Here is a 13,668-nt window from a genome sequence, read left to right as displayed (position 1 = left end):
GGAGCCAAAGGTTTGGATAGTACTTACTTTTTTGGCAAAACAATGAATGATGCAATCTGAAGCTGGTATTGCATCATACATGATATCATGTTATTCCTAGAAGTCACTAATGATGCAATCATAAGTCAAGTTACATCACTCTGCTGAACAAATTGCCCTATATCAGCCCCCCCCCCCAAAAAAAAATCATACAATGCTATGCACTCGAGATTAAGCTTGACAAGCTTGACAAGAGATGCTCCGTTTCATGAATACAAGATACAAGCTGCCAAAAAGCACTGAGTACACACTGAATAAGGACTAAACCTATTTAGTACTTATACATAAAAGTTTTTTGCCATTTGGTTCATAATACAATTTTATTCACACACCAAATTTCATAACAAACAGCCAATTTCATCTCTGAAGCAGACAACTTCTGAAAAATTGTTGACCAGTGTTATTGTAATGCCTTACTGTCTGGATGTTCCAATAGGTGCATAAACAAATTCCAGTTAGTCCAAAATGTAGCAGCAAGAGCCCTTAATAGAACCAGAAGATATGACCACATCACCCATATCCACTCTGTTTTGACTCCCAATCAAATTTTGCATTGATTATAAAATACTACTATTGACCTATAAAGCACTGAATGGTCTCACGCCACAGTACCTGAATGAAATTCTGGTGCTTTATAACCTGTCACACCCACTGTGATCAAAAGGTGCAGGCTATCTGTTGATACCTCTTATAGTGAAGGCGACATCAGGGGCAGAGACTTTTTTTTTTACAAAGCCCCATAGTTATGGAACAGCCTTCCAAGTAGTGTTCAGGACTTGGACACAGTCTCAGTGTTTAAGTCTAGGCTGAAATCATATCTGTTTAGTCAAGCCTTTTGTTAATATTTTTTTTATTAGGTAAAGGAGTAAATCTGGAGGGTTCTCAGGCATAGACATAGTGTTTTTGTAAATTGGGATGTATGGATGTTGTCAACCCCCCTCCCCCCCACACACACTCTCACACGTTCACTCAGGTTTGTTGATGGTGGAATGGCTGGCTGCTTTATGTCCTAGGGCTCCTTCATGTCTGTGTTATCTTCTGGCTCTCCTTTTTAGTTGTGCTGTCATAGTTAGTCTTGCTGGAGTCCCTGCTTGCACTCAGCTTACAATTTATACTGTTCTTAACGATTAGGTGACAATGGTTGTACCTAACAACTTGTTTTTGTCTCTGTTTCTCTATGTCTATTTCTGTCAAGTTACACATCAATCCTGAGATACCAGTAATGCTGGCCTCTCCTAGTCTTTGGATCCTTCCTTATCCATCCTGATGCCCTACTTCCTGCTGGAGTCTCATCACATTGCTCCTGTGGAGGATGGCTCCATATGGACAGTCTAAAGACACACTTAGAAGATGGCTCTGGAGACTTACAGTATGGTTTTGCTACGATGGTTCATGACTACAATTGACATGATAACTTTAGGACTGCAGTTGTCATGAACAGTTTTGCACTCAAGTCTCCATCAATGAACAGTTGATAACTTCAACAAAACAGACTTATTAACTCCAGATACAGACTGACTCATTATAATTTTCTCCATCAAACCTATATTACGCCACAGAAATTACATAAATATAAACCTGAGATATCCAACTTGTGTTTTAGATGTGGTATAGAAGAGGGTTCATTCCTGCACTGCACTTGGTCTTGCACAAAACTTAATACATTCTGGCATGAATTTTCTAACATCATGACAACACTTTTAGGGATACGTCTTTCACCAGATCCTCAAATCTATTTATTAGGAGATACAACAAATATTGATGCACAATTAAGAAAAGCCCAAAAGAAGTTCCTCGCATTGGCCCTGTGCATTGCCAGGAAGTGCATAGCCATTACGTGGAAGTCTGACTCCCAACTCCCTATAGCAAGATGGGTTTCAGAAATGAACAGTTGTATTCCACCTGATAAGATTACATACACACTTAGAAATTATTACAACACTTTCGTAGAGATTTGGAAGCCTTATTTGGCATATATGGACACTCTGCCAACTTCTATAGTGGACAAGATATAGAAAGGTTATTAGAATTAACAAGCCTTTGATCATAAGTATATAAGTATTGTTTGTCTCGCCTCTCTTTTTAGTTACCTCTCCAGTTGATGGGTGGGTTAGGTAAAGGGTTTGGATTCATGTTTTTATATGTTTGTATGTTTGTGTATGTCTTGTTAATTTGGAAAATTGAAAATAAAATATTCTAAAAAACAAAACAGACTTCATGCTAAAATGATAATGAATTTCCTGGTCACAACTTATAACTATATAAGACACAGTTATAGAAGCAAGCTATTTATTATCACACTATCTGTTCTCACCCAAATGAGGATGGGTTCCATTTTGAGTCTGATTCCTCTCAAGGTTTCTTCCTCATGTTGTCTGAAGGAGTTTTACCTTGCCACCATCACCTCAGGCTTGCTCATTAAGGATAAATAAATTTATAAGTGATAACATTAGTTCATATGTTTATTTATTTTTTTATTAAACTGCTTTGTGAAAATGTCTGTTGTTAAAAGTGCTATACAAACAAACTGTCTTGACATTTTTATTCTGATGCATTCTAATGTAATACATTCTAGATACACATTACATTACAAGCATTTAGCAGATGCTCTTATCCAGAGTGACATACAACACACCCAGAGTAGCCTGGATAGCAGTTGGGGGTGAGATGCCTTGCTCATGGAGAATGGAATTGAACTGGCAACTTTTTGGTCCCAAAACTACTTCTCTAACCATTAGGCCATGACTTCCCCCATGGTGTCAGGGAGCGGTAGTAGGCGGATGCAAGTGCAGAAGTACGTTTTATTAATAATGGTAACAAACAGGCAAACAATCCAAATTGGCAGGCAAGCTCATAAATTGGAGACGAGCAAAAGATCAGACGAGGCACAAACAGAATATCACAGGCACAGAGAAAAATGGAAACAAGAAATAGGCACAAGAATCAGAAAACCAGGAACTCTAACACAGAAAATAAGGCTAGGTAATGTGCACTGATGTAGCATAATACTTCGCACTGAGTGTGCATTTTCTGAGTCTTTATATAGGTGCACTGATGCACCTTCATCCCATGCAGGTGTGCATGATTAACGGCGTACATGCGAAAGTTCACTCAGTGTGCAAGAGTCCACTCGGCATGCGCACAGTCCAGAGCACACTCGAGAGTTCAACTGGTGCACACATCAAGGCACGCAGGACTGACAGAACCCCTCCAAAGCGCTTCCTCTGGGAGTGAAAATCCATCCTACCAGGCCCTGGGGATGAGGGCCTGATGCTGGGTGCCAGGCCATTGGCATGTTGCTCTGAGCCAACATGGCATCGGATACTTGGCTCAGGTGGGGGCTTTGGTTCAGGCTCAGTTCAGGACTTGGACTCTTGGCTTGAAGTGGATTTGGGCTAAGGACATGACTTGGACTCTCAACTGGAAGTGGGCTCGAGCTCTGGAGATGGCTTGGACTCTGGACTGGACATGGGCTTGAGCACTGGAGGTCACTTGGACTCTGGACTGGACTCAGGCTTAAGCTCTGGAGGTGACTTGGACTCTGGACTAGATGGGGGCAGGATGATGACATCTTCAAAGCCGGGCAGTGGCAGGACAACGACATACATCTTCAAAGCTGGTTGAGGCAGAGGTTGTGCCGTCGTCCTCTGGCAATGGTTCTGGAACTGACTCAGGTTCTGGCACTGGCTCTTGTGCTGTAGCTGGCACTGGATTTGGAGCTGACACTGGTGCTGGCACTGGCTCTGGCTCCGACTCCAGCACTGGCACTGGAGCTGAAACTGGCTCTGGCACTGGAGCTGACACTGGTTCTGGCACTGGCTCAGGCTTTGGTTTGGGTGCTGGCTCTGGAACTGGCAGTGACTCTGGCTTGTGCTCTGGTTCAGATCCTGGCTCTGGCTCTGATGCAGGCTCCAGCTCTTGCACTGGTTCTAGCTCTGGTTCTGGTTCAGATGCTGGCTCTGGGACTGACTGTGGATCAGGCTGTGGGACTGGTTCTGGAGCAACAGCCTCTAGGAGCAGCTCTGGAGCAACTGTCTTCTCTGCTGTCACTGCTTCGGCTCCTGGAGAGAGCTCAAGACCAACGACCTCCTCTGTTGCCGCTGCATCGGCATCAGGCATGGTAGTCCCCTCCCAAAATTTTTTATGGGGGTCCTCCTTCTTTAAGGACTCATATATGTACCAGAGCATGACGTGAAAATCATGTGAGCTCTGAAGGCATGGGTGGTCTATTCTAATGAGGGCCTCGGCCTATCGGTGTGCTTGTCCAATCAGCCAGGAAATCATGCACCTTACCCAGATGAGTTCTGAAGGCTTGGGTTCTTCTAGGTCCGCATAAAAGGCACCACACTGTATGCTGAATCCACAAGGGTGATACTCAATCATAGGGTATCGGAGTGTATATGCCAGTACGCTGCCGGAAAGATAAGGCTGGAGGCTGAGGTACAAAATTCCAGAAGTGGTGTGGCATGGTGTACTGGAACCCTTCTGCTCCATCCTTTGTTTGGCAAAGTGTTCTGTCAGGGATTGGTTGTGGATGGATGCAAGTGCAGAAGTACATTTTATTAATAATAGTAACAAACGGGCAAACAATCCAAATTGGCAGGCAAGATCATAAACTGGAGACGAGCAAAGAGTTGGGCGAGGCACAAACAGAATATCACAGGCACAGAGAAGAAGGGAAACAAGGAACAGGCACAAGAATCAGAAAACCAGGAAATCTAACATGGAAAATAAGGCTTGGTAATGTGCACTGACGTAGTGTGTGAGAGAGAGAGAAACACAGATTGTTATGTATGCCCATTGTCACCTAATGGTTAAAACCAAACAAAACCCAAAAAATAAACACTGTTTGCCAATCACGGCAAGTGCTGTGATGTGCTCCCCACACATTTAAATTAAAAATAAAACTTTATAACAACTATTTATCCATTTGAAAAGTTATGATATTGCTAAAAATAGGCTTACCTAGTGCGGCCATTTGTACTGAAACTGGATATCTGCTTGTGACGTAACTGGATCACTAGTATGCCATTTACTTTAATAACACAGAGCCATCAAATACAGGGTCTTGCAAAAGTATTCATCCCCCTTGGTGTTTGTCCTGTTTTGTTGCATTACAAGCTGGAATTAAAATGGATTTTTGGGGAGTTAGCACCATTTGATTTACACAGCATGCATACCACTTTAAAGGTGCAAATTGTTTTTTTATTTATTTATTGTGACACAAACAATAATTAAGATGGAAAAACAGAAATCTGGCATGTACATAGGTATTCAGCCCCAAAGTCAATACTTTGTAGACCCACATTTTGCTGCAGTTACAGCTGCACGTCTCTTAGGGTATGTGTGGCTCCATCCAGCAACTAAAATGTGGGCTGTACTTAAGATTAAATTAGCAAATTTAGACATGTAAAAACCAACAATGCCATTGTAGGGAACACAGTCCGTCTAAGAACTACAACACAGTCCCTTTAAGGACTACAACTCCCATCACCAGCTTCCGCGTTGACCTGCGTCACACGGGGGCGGGATCACCAACGTCACATCCTCCATGAAAGCATAAGAAACCCGGAAACTCCTAGCTCCTCCTCTTTTGGCGCCGTGATTTCAACACGGACACAAGGAGGATTTCTCTCTCCCGTCTGGATCCCAAGCCATCTAGACACAAAGAGATACCCTGCACCAGAAAACCAGATAAAGACATCTTTTTTTTTCTTTCTTGCAAGAATCAGAGTAACGCGATTTCTTTGTTTACCTTTGGCCACGGTAGACTCTAAGATCGCGCGATTTTTAAACTCAGCTTGAGTTACAACCGGTTTTATTCATTGTAAGTACGTACGACTGCAGCCCAGCAGTTAATTAAAAATCAGGAGCGACCAGAATTCCTCCTAATTAATTTTCTGTGCACATTATTCTGATCAGAGACTTTCTTTTCATCACGAGCGACCATCGGACCAAGAAATTCTCTGCGCTTTCTACAGAAGTAACTCACGTGCTTCACAACGATGAAACTCCAAAAATCTCGGAACATCTCTTCATAATCCTGCTAAAGGCAAGATATTGAGTAAGACTTGGCATTTTTGGGCATAGATAAACCTAGTCTTAGGAATTAACTTTTATTGAAGTAGTGTGAATTTAAACTCAGGAACGTTTTAATTGTTTACACTGTAGACACGCAGCGTGTCGAATTGAATTGATTGTTCTGTTTTGTTTTAATCTCTCAATTGTTTAATAGAGGCGGCACGGTGGTGTAGTGGTTAGCGCTGTCGCCTCACAGCAAGAAGGTCCTGGGTTCGAGCCCCGGGGCCGGCGAGGGCCTTTCTGTGTGGAGTTTGCATGTTCTCCCCGTGTTCGCGTGGGTTTCCTCCAGGTGCTCCGGTTTCCCCCACAGTCCAAAGACATGCAGGTTAGGTTAACTGGTGACTCTAAATTGACCGTAGGTGTGAGTGTGAATGGTTGTCTGTGTCTATGTATCAGCCCTGTGATGACCTGGCGACTTGTCCAGGGTGTACCCCGCCTTTCGCCCGTAGTCAGCTGGGATAGGCTCCAGCTTGCCTGCGACCCTGTAGAAGGATAAAGCGGCTAGAGATAATGAGATGAGATTAAATGAATTGTTTAATAGATAGGCTGTGCATGCGTCTCTATTCCTCACTAACACTTTAATTTCCTAATCACACATCTTGACCGCATCAAGATTTCAGTGGATTCAGTATTGCTTTAAGCTAGTGAAATTAGCCTATGGCTAATTCCTTTGTCCCATTAGCCTCCAGGGCTAAGTGTATAGTCTCAAGGGAACACGTGGCGACCCTCCCACACACTCACATACACACCTTTTGTTTTAACTCCATGAGGTAGGGTCCTTGGGCCTTAGCTAGCCACACAGCTAATTCTTTTGTCTACTTAGTAACACAAAGCTAATCTAGGCCTCACCACGTGGTCAAACACACCTCAGTTAGCATTCCACACTAGCTTCTTTCTTTTGCTAGGACATAGGCCTCACCAGTCAACGTAGTCAACTCCTCCCCCACAACACATGTGGAGTTAGCTACCAGAGCTAATCCTTTTTGTAAGCCACACACACAAGGCCTCTCTCTCACACACACACACACACAAACATATCTTAATTAGCACACAAAGCTAATCTTTTGTTTACCACAAACACACCTTAGTTAGCAACCCATGCTACCGTTTCGGCAAGTTCAATGTGCCCGCATTGACGAGGCAAGCACGCGGTATGGACCCTTTTCAGTCACGTCACCTTCGTAAACGCGACCACCATTTTGGACATGTAGTGGACTTCGGCTCGAATCAGTTTGAATGCGAGGAAGGCAACAAACGAAAAACATAAAAGAAAAAGGAGCGAGATGCAGAAAACACCTTCACTATCAAGCGACGTAGGGCATTTACAGGGCGAGCAGAGGGAGAGGTATTTGCAAAAATTGAGGTTAGCAGGCTTAGAGAACGACGTTTACCTGCTTCCACCAGGATTGTTCACTGACGTACGGAAGTACACGAAGCCCTCGTCTTTACCTGACTGCGGCCCACATTATCTGTATACCTATGTCGTTAAAAACCCATCGCCATACACATACACGCCAACGTCCGAGGTTCCGGAGCGCGCTCCGGCTTGCTCCCGGAGTGCTCCGGCCGAGGTTCCGGAGGGCGCTCCAGCTTGCTCCAGGAGTGCTCCGGCCGAGGTTACGGAGCGCGCTCCGGCTTGCTCCGGAGCAAGCCGGCGCGCGCTGCTTAATTTGAGGGGAACCTCGCCCGGAGCACTCCGGGAGCAAGCCGGTGCGCGCTGCTTAATTTGAGGGGAACCTCGGCCGGAGCACTCAGTGAGCAAGCCAGCGCGCGCTGCTTAATTTGAGGGCAACCTCGGCCGGAGCACTCCGGGAGCAAGCCGGCGCACGCTGCTTAATTTGAGGGAGAGCAAGCCGGCGCGCGCTCCGGAACCTCTGACGTTGGCTCCGGCAGCTATTTATACTGGATCCGGTGTAAATACCTGCCAGATCATAATTACAGTAAACTAGTAAATCCAGTAAAGGAAAAACTTGAGACTGAAAGGTTTTAACAGTCATCCAAATGACTGAACGTAAACATTGCTACAGTAACATACCAGCTACTTGTTGACATTAGCTAGTCAACAATAGCTACTACAGAAGAACAAAGAGGTTACAATGGGTTATTTTAGCCTATTTGGTTACACACTCGCCGCCACAGAATGTTAACAGCAATGTAATGCCTTTTCTGGCTAATTTTATTCGTCTTACCTCCAACAAAGTGGTCACTACACAAGCGTTGGTATGCCGAGGGCTGCCAATCTGTTAATGGCCGCTATCCATCTTCTCCGTCGGGATCCGATAAAATGATAAACCTTGCCTTGTTTGTTGATGGTTACTACATCCAAGTGCACAACAATATAGTGGCATGATGGAAGTCTTGCTGAAAGTAAAAACTTTCTTTGCTGCCGCTCCTCAATGCTGGCTGTGGTAAACTACTGGTAGTACACGTCCAAAATGGCGGCCGCGTTTGTCGTGACGTCACGTGAAAAGGGTCCATAGACGCGGTACGTACCGCATCTGTTTTGAACTGAGCTGCAATGTACCCAAACGACCACCAGGTAGCACTTGGGAGCACTCGCCGAAGATAGCAAAATCCTCCGGCCCCCCTCTGCTCGCGGGGTAGCCTATTTGCATATGAATAGCAGCGAAACCGCGCGTGGTCCGAGAATTGCCTGGCTTGCCTCGAATTTCCTCACTCAGTATTGGATGAAAACACTACTTTTAAACCAAAGAAATCACTCGTGATTGGTTGGCAGATGCCACTAGGCCTAGGCTATTGGTTACCCTGGATCATCATAACCACAACAGATATATGTATATACACACCATTATATATATATATATATATATATATATATATATATATATATATATATATGGTGTATATACATATATCTGTTGTGGTTATGATTAGCTATGATGCTGTATATTCATGTCATTGTTATCCTATCAATGACACATTTATTGAGGAAGGAAAATTTGCAAGGAACGTTGTATCAAACAAGAGCTTTAATTTCAAAATCAGAGTAAGTACAAGACGTTAAAAAATAAACAAAATGGCAGCATTCAGTCAAAGACAAACAGTAGTTGCCTATACATTCTCTAGTGCAAGAGAGATGTGCAGGATACAAAACTAAACAAAAGCAAATAAGCACCGTATTTTAGTCCTACAGCTCCATGAAGTGCATGCTTGCGGTCTCTGAGCTGTGGGGAGCAGGTGGCATCGGACCGACATGCAGTCGTCTGTGGTGGGTTGCCCTGTACTTTGGATCTGCCTCAAGCCTTGATTGCAGCGTAGCACAGAGTTCGCTGAGCTCCGGGTTACGGGATGGCGGAGGCTTAACGATCCACCCAGACACCCCTTCCACCACCCCATTTTCCTCATCCGACATCAGGTCTACGGTAGCACACTGCCATACATCCATCTCGTCCATAGCAAGGACACCTCGTCTCACGTCAAACAGCTGTAAAAATGATCGATAAAGAGAATAAGTACTGAGCAATGCACTGCGTATGGACACAACTCATGAAAAACACTGAAAAAAAAGTCACATTGACCAAAACTGAAAAATCTTACCCTCTTTCTTCTGGAGCGACTACGAGCCGGCTACTTCATTGCTTCCGCCTGCAACGAAAGATCAGGCTGCTGGTACCTGTAGCTCCTGCGTAAGGTTTCGTAATACGTCTTGCAGGCAGCTAGAAAAACAAATGAGAGTACAATTAACAACGTAGCAGTAGGCTAAGCTTAATAAGGGAAAGGAAGAAGGGAAGTGTAGACAGCAGAGAAAGGACAGTATAGGCTACCATAATATTTAGTGAAATAGTTGTTACTTACACACAATGTTGTCTTTGTCAGCATCATGAAGATTTGGATTTGTCGACAAAGCCCGCACTAAATAGCTTGTCACGGCTTCGTTATGAGGCGAAGTTAGTCTGTGAAAACAAGATGGCTACAGTTAGGATCAGGCTAGGATCTGCATCTATTAATGTATCTCATACAGAATGAAAGCATATTCTTTAAATCTTACCCTTGCGCCGGCTCGTATCGCCTAGTGTTTGTCTCCGAGTTGTGAAGACGGCGTACTGTTTCCTGTGAAAAGAACAAAACAATGTTTTTAAGTCAATTGTCCCTCATAGCTAGCTACTGGCTACTTTTAGCTTGGGCTAGCTGCTATGCTTACTTTTAGGCTATTTAGCTTAGCTAGCAGACACCGGACAAATTCTTACCGCAATCATGGGACTCTGCACCCGTCTTTTCTTCCTGGAGTTTGCGTTTTCCCCAAAGTTACGTCCCTCCAAAGCAATCAATCTGTCTTCCACGGTGTTGAATCTGTCGTCCATAGAGTTGAATCTGTCAGTTACGAATGTAGTCAGCTCTGCAATCTGACGAGACAACCCACTGAGAGCAGACAGCAGTTTTCTCTCATCGGTCTGCGGAATTCCCGACACAGGTCCATCGCGTCCAGACACAGGAGTCGACGGAGAGTAGAACGCGAGGCGCCGTCCAGCCATTGAAGATCACCAAGCAGCAAAAATCCCAGAAACCAAGAGAAAGTTCCGGAGCACATGAAAACTACCTGGTAAGCTACGGTACACCTGTTTATACTGTATGAGCCACGCCCATGACCGCCTGGTCCTGGTCCAATCACATGCGAGGTTATTGTTATACATGCTCGCATGTTTGTGATATAAACCATTTTGGATATTTTTGAATATAGAAGTATGAAGTTCCTGCTTACTGACTGAATTAAACAATTCAATTATAAGTAATTTCAAGATTCCCCTGAAATAAACACAGAGGCCACAGATTAGGCTTCTTTTAACAGCAGTTTGAGATGCATATGATTTTTTTAAACTATAGTTTCACAATCTTTTCATACTCAAATGGTCATGTGAACGATGGCCTATTCACAGTGTTCAAACTATGCCGATATTTTCGGGGGGGGTCCCTTTTTTTCCCTTGGGGGGGGGGGGGGGGGTGCTTGTGCTTGCGCTTGTCTCAGAGTGCGGATCTCCAAACACATGAGAAGCCTATCTTGCGCACATATCACGTGGACTCCACACCTCCACACACGCATCGCGTCTGAAGTCATAACTCATCAGGGGAAATCATGTCCGCATTGGCATGTTCAAAAAACAACCTCGCATCAACAATGATACCAATGGGAACATTACCAATGGTAACAATGGGAAAATTCTGGGGACACAAACTAGTAGAAAGGAAGTGTGTTGGCACTGTTGGCACACTTCCTTTCTACTAGTTTGTGTCCCCAACCTGGCAGCAGCAGTCGTTGTCATATTGGTTTATTTTATCTTTGATGTAAACACAACACTTCGGATATGCAAATGCTTCCCGTTACACACGATTGCTATGTCAATAAACATCATTTTGCCAATATTTTAGAGACCCCCCCCAACATTTCCCAAATCATGTTTTCAAGGGATCTCATGTCTGTTTCAGGGGATCTCGGATCCCCCGAGTACCCCCGTAGTTCGAATGGTGCCTATTCACTCTGCCATGGACATATTCATGCACTGACTGTGGTCATTTGACTGGTCTCATAGTAAAATGGCCATGCTAATGATGGCCTATTCACTCTGACATGGACATATTCATGCACTGAGTATGGTCGTTTGAGGTGTCGAATGTGGGCATTTGCATGCATTGTAATTTATTGCATGGATATGAATTTAAATGTGTGTTTTACATTTGCATAGGATGAGTATGTGACTGAAGAGGATGAAGAGGGGGAAAGCCTTGCTGAGGAGCAGAGTGAAGCCTGTCCAGACATACAAGATGGAGAGGGGCATGGAAGTGATCAGTCCAGAAGTGAAAAACCAGAAGACTTGATGAAACTTCTGGCCATGATGCTTTTGTCATGGCAATCAACCTTCAAGATTTCTGATAACGCCATCACATCGCTTCTTCTGTGCATCAAACAGTTTGTGTGGATACTTGGAAATGTTCTCTGTGTTAATTCCCTCACTGCCTTTTCCAGCAATATTCCAGCAATATACAGGTTTTGTACTGTTGCTATTATTGATAGACATATACCCTTGGCTGCTACTTTCACAGTACACTGTTGAAACACATTATTGTTGCATTCATGTCTTTGTTATTTTTAGTACTAGTAAAAGTTTTTCATCTCACTGTGTACTATGTATGGCTTAAATGACAATAAACCTTCTTGACTTGACTTGTGTGCAGCAACTCAGTTTTAAAAAGCTTACAATTCTACAATTCTTACAATTAAGTTAATACCTTTTAGTAAAATGTTACCTGGGAACTCCCCCTGCTATCCTGATTTGCATTTGTATAGCCTTCCCTAGGCTTAGGGGAAGGAGGGTCATGGGGGACAACTGCCAAAGCAAGTTACACGTCCATTTCCGACAATTCACGGCAGTTTTCAGTGTTGCCTGCAAATTGCTGTAAACTGTCATAAACCTGAAATTCCACAGAAATCTACAGTCCCGTTTGCTCCCCTAAATCCCACTTTTCATGCAGTGTCATTTCTGCCACGCATTAAGCTGGAATGCTGAGAAATTAAATGAAACGTCACTGCATGATAACTAGGCTATGTGTTTAAATTCCACTTGTGCAAAAATGCTCAGCCTTCGTCCCAACAGTTTAGTAGCCTATCTTAACTTTTGTCATTAGATGCGTAAAATAGCGTAAATTATAAACCAAGTTTCACTAGTTCGCCCTTGAGTGCTTGGTGTACAGTAAGCATGTTTGGCATGTCAGCTGGCCTCGGTACCTGGATGCTTTCAGCGGAGATCATACAGGATGAGATCTGCTTCACACACCCCCTATAGAGGAATTGCAGCTGGGTGCTCTAGTGAAATGGAGGAGAAGGGGGAGGTGGTGGGACAATTCGAGAAGCCTTCGCGCATGACAGGTGAAAGGAGCAGGAGGGATTAAATCTCCGGGAAGGCGGGAGCAGGTAATGACAGCTGTCAATCACTCCGCAGGCTTCCTCCCAAACTGTATTGATATGTGAAGTTATAGAGTTCACCACAAGTGGGCAGTATGACCCCTGGCCATGACCTGGCAATATAAGCAGTTGTACACGAGAGAGTCTTGCAGTTACCAGTAAACGTTCTGACTGATACCTCGGTGTGTCTTGTCATTACATGGTACCAGGATAAAGATATCGAACCGACGGCGACAATGAACTTTATTCGACAACCTGAAGAGTTGAAGTTGACGGGCAATGTCAACGAGAACTGGAAGGCGTTTAAACAAAGTTTTGAACTTTATTCGCTAGCTATCGGTCTTCGAAACGAGGAAAGGAAGATAGCACTACTGCTAACAGTGGCGGGGCGAGCTGCCTTGGATGTGTACAACACATTTGTCTTCACAGAAGAAGAAAGGGACAACTTCGATGTCGTGATGAAGAAATTCGAGGATTATTGCACACCGAGAAAGAATGAAACGTACGAGAGGTATGTGTTCAGGAACAGGCTTCAGAAAGAGTCAGAATCGATTGAACTGTATGTCACAGACCTACGCCTGAAAAGTCAGTCATGCAACTTCGGAACATTGTGTGATTCCATGATAAGGGAC

The 13,668-nt window shown here is 44.1% G+C and overlaps 2 long non-coding RNA genes across 2 annotated transcripts; one reads left to right on the top strand and one right to left on the bottom strand.

Annotated features, from left to right (window-relative positions):
* Positions 1 to 9,147: 9,147 nt before the first annotated feature.
* LOC132869213 (uncharacterized) lies at positions 9,148 to 10,879 on the bottom strand. Its single transcript, XR_009650921.1, has 4 exons — positions 10,130 to 10,879; positions 9,937 to 10,034; positions 9,679 to 9,797; positions 9,148 to 9,565 (listed from the first exon to the last, which is right to left on the bottom strand). It is a non-coding gene; the product is annotated as an uncharacterized LOC132869213 (long non-coding RNA).
* On the top strand, positions 10,586 to 12,298 carry LOC132869214 (uncharacterized). Its single transcript, XR_009650922.1, has 2 exons — positions 10,586 to 10,681; positions 11,820 to 12,298. It is a non-coding gene; the product is annotated as an uncharacterized LOC132869214 (long non-coding RNA).
* Positions 12,299 to 13,668: the final 1,370 nt, after the last annotated feature.

This window comes from Neoarius graeffei, chromosome 20 (assembly GCF_027579695.1).
Source record: "Neoarius graeffei isolate fNeoGra1 chromosome 20, fNeoGra1.pri, whole genome shotgun sequence".
Classification (NCBI taxonomy): Eukaryota; Metazoa; Chordata; class Actinopteri; order Siluriformes; family Ariidae; genus Neoarius; species Neoarius graeffei.
This window is presented reverse-complemented; position numbering and strand designations above follow the sequence as displayed.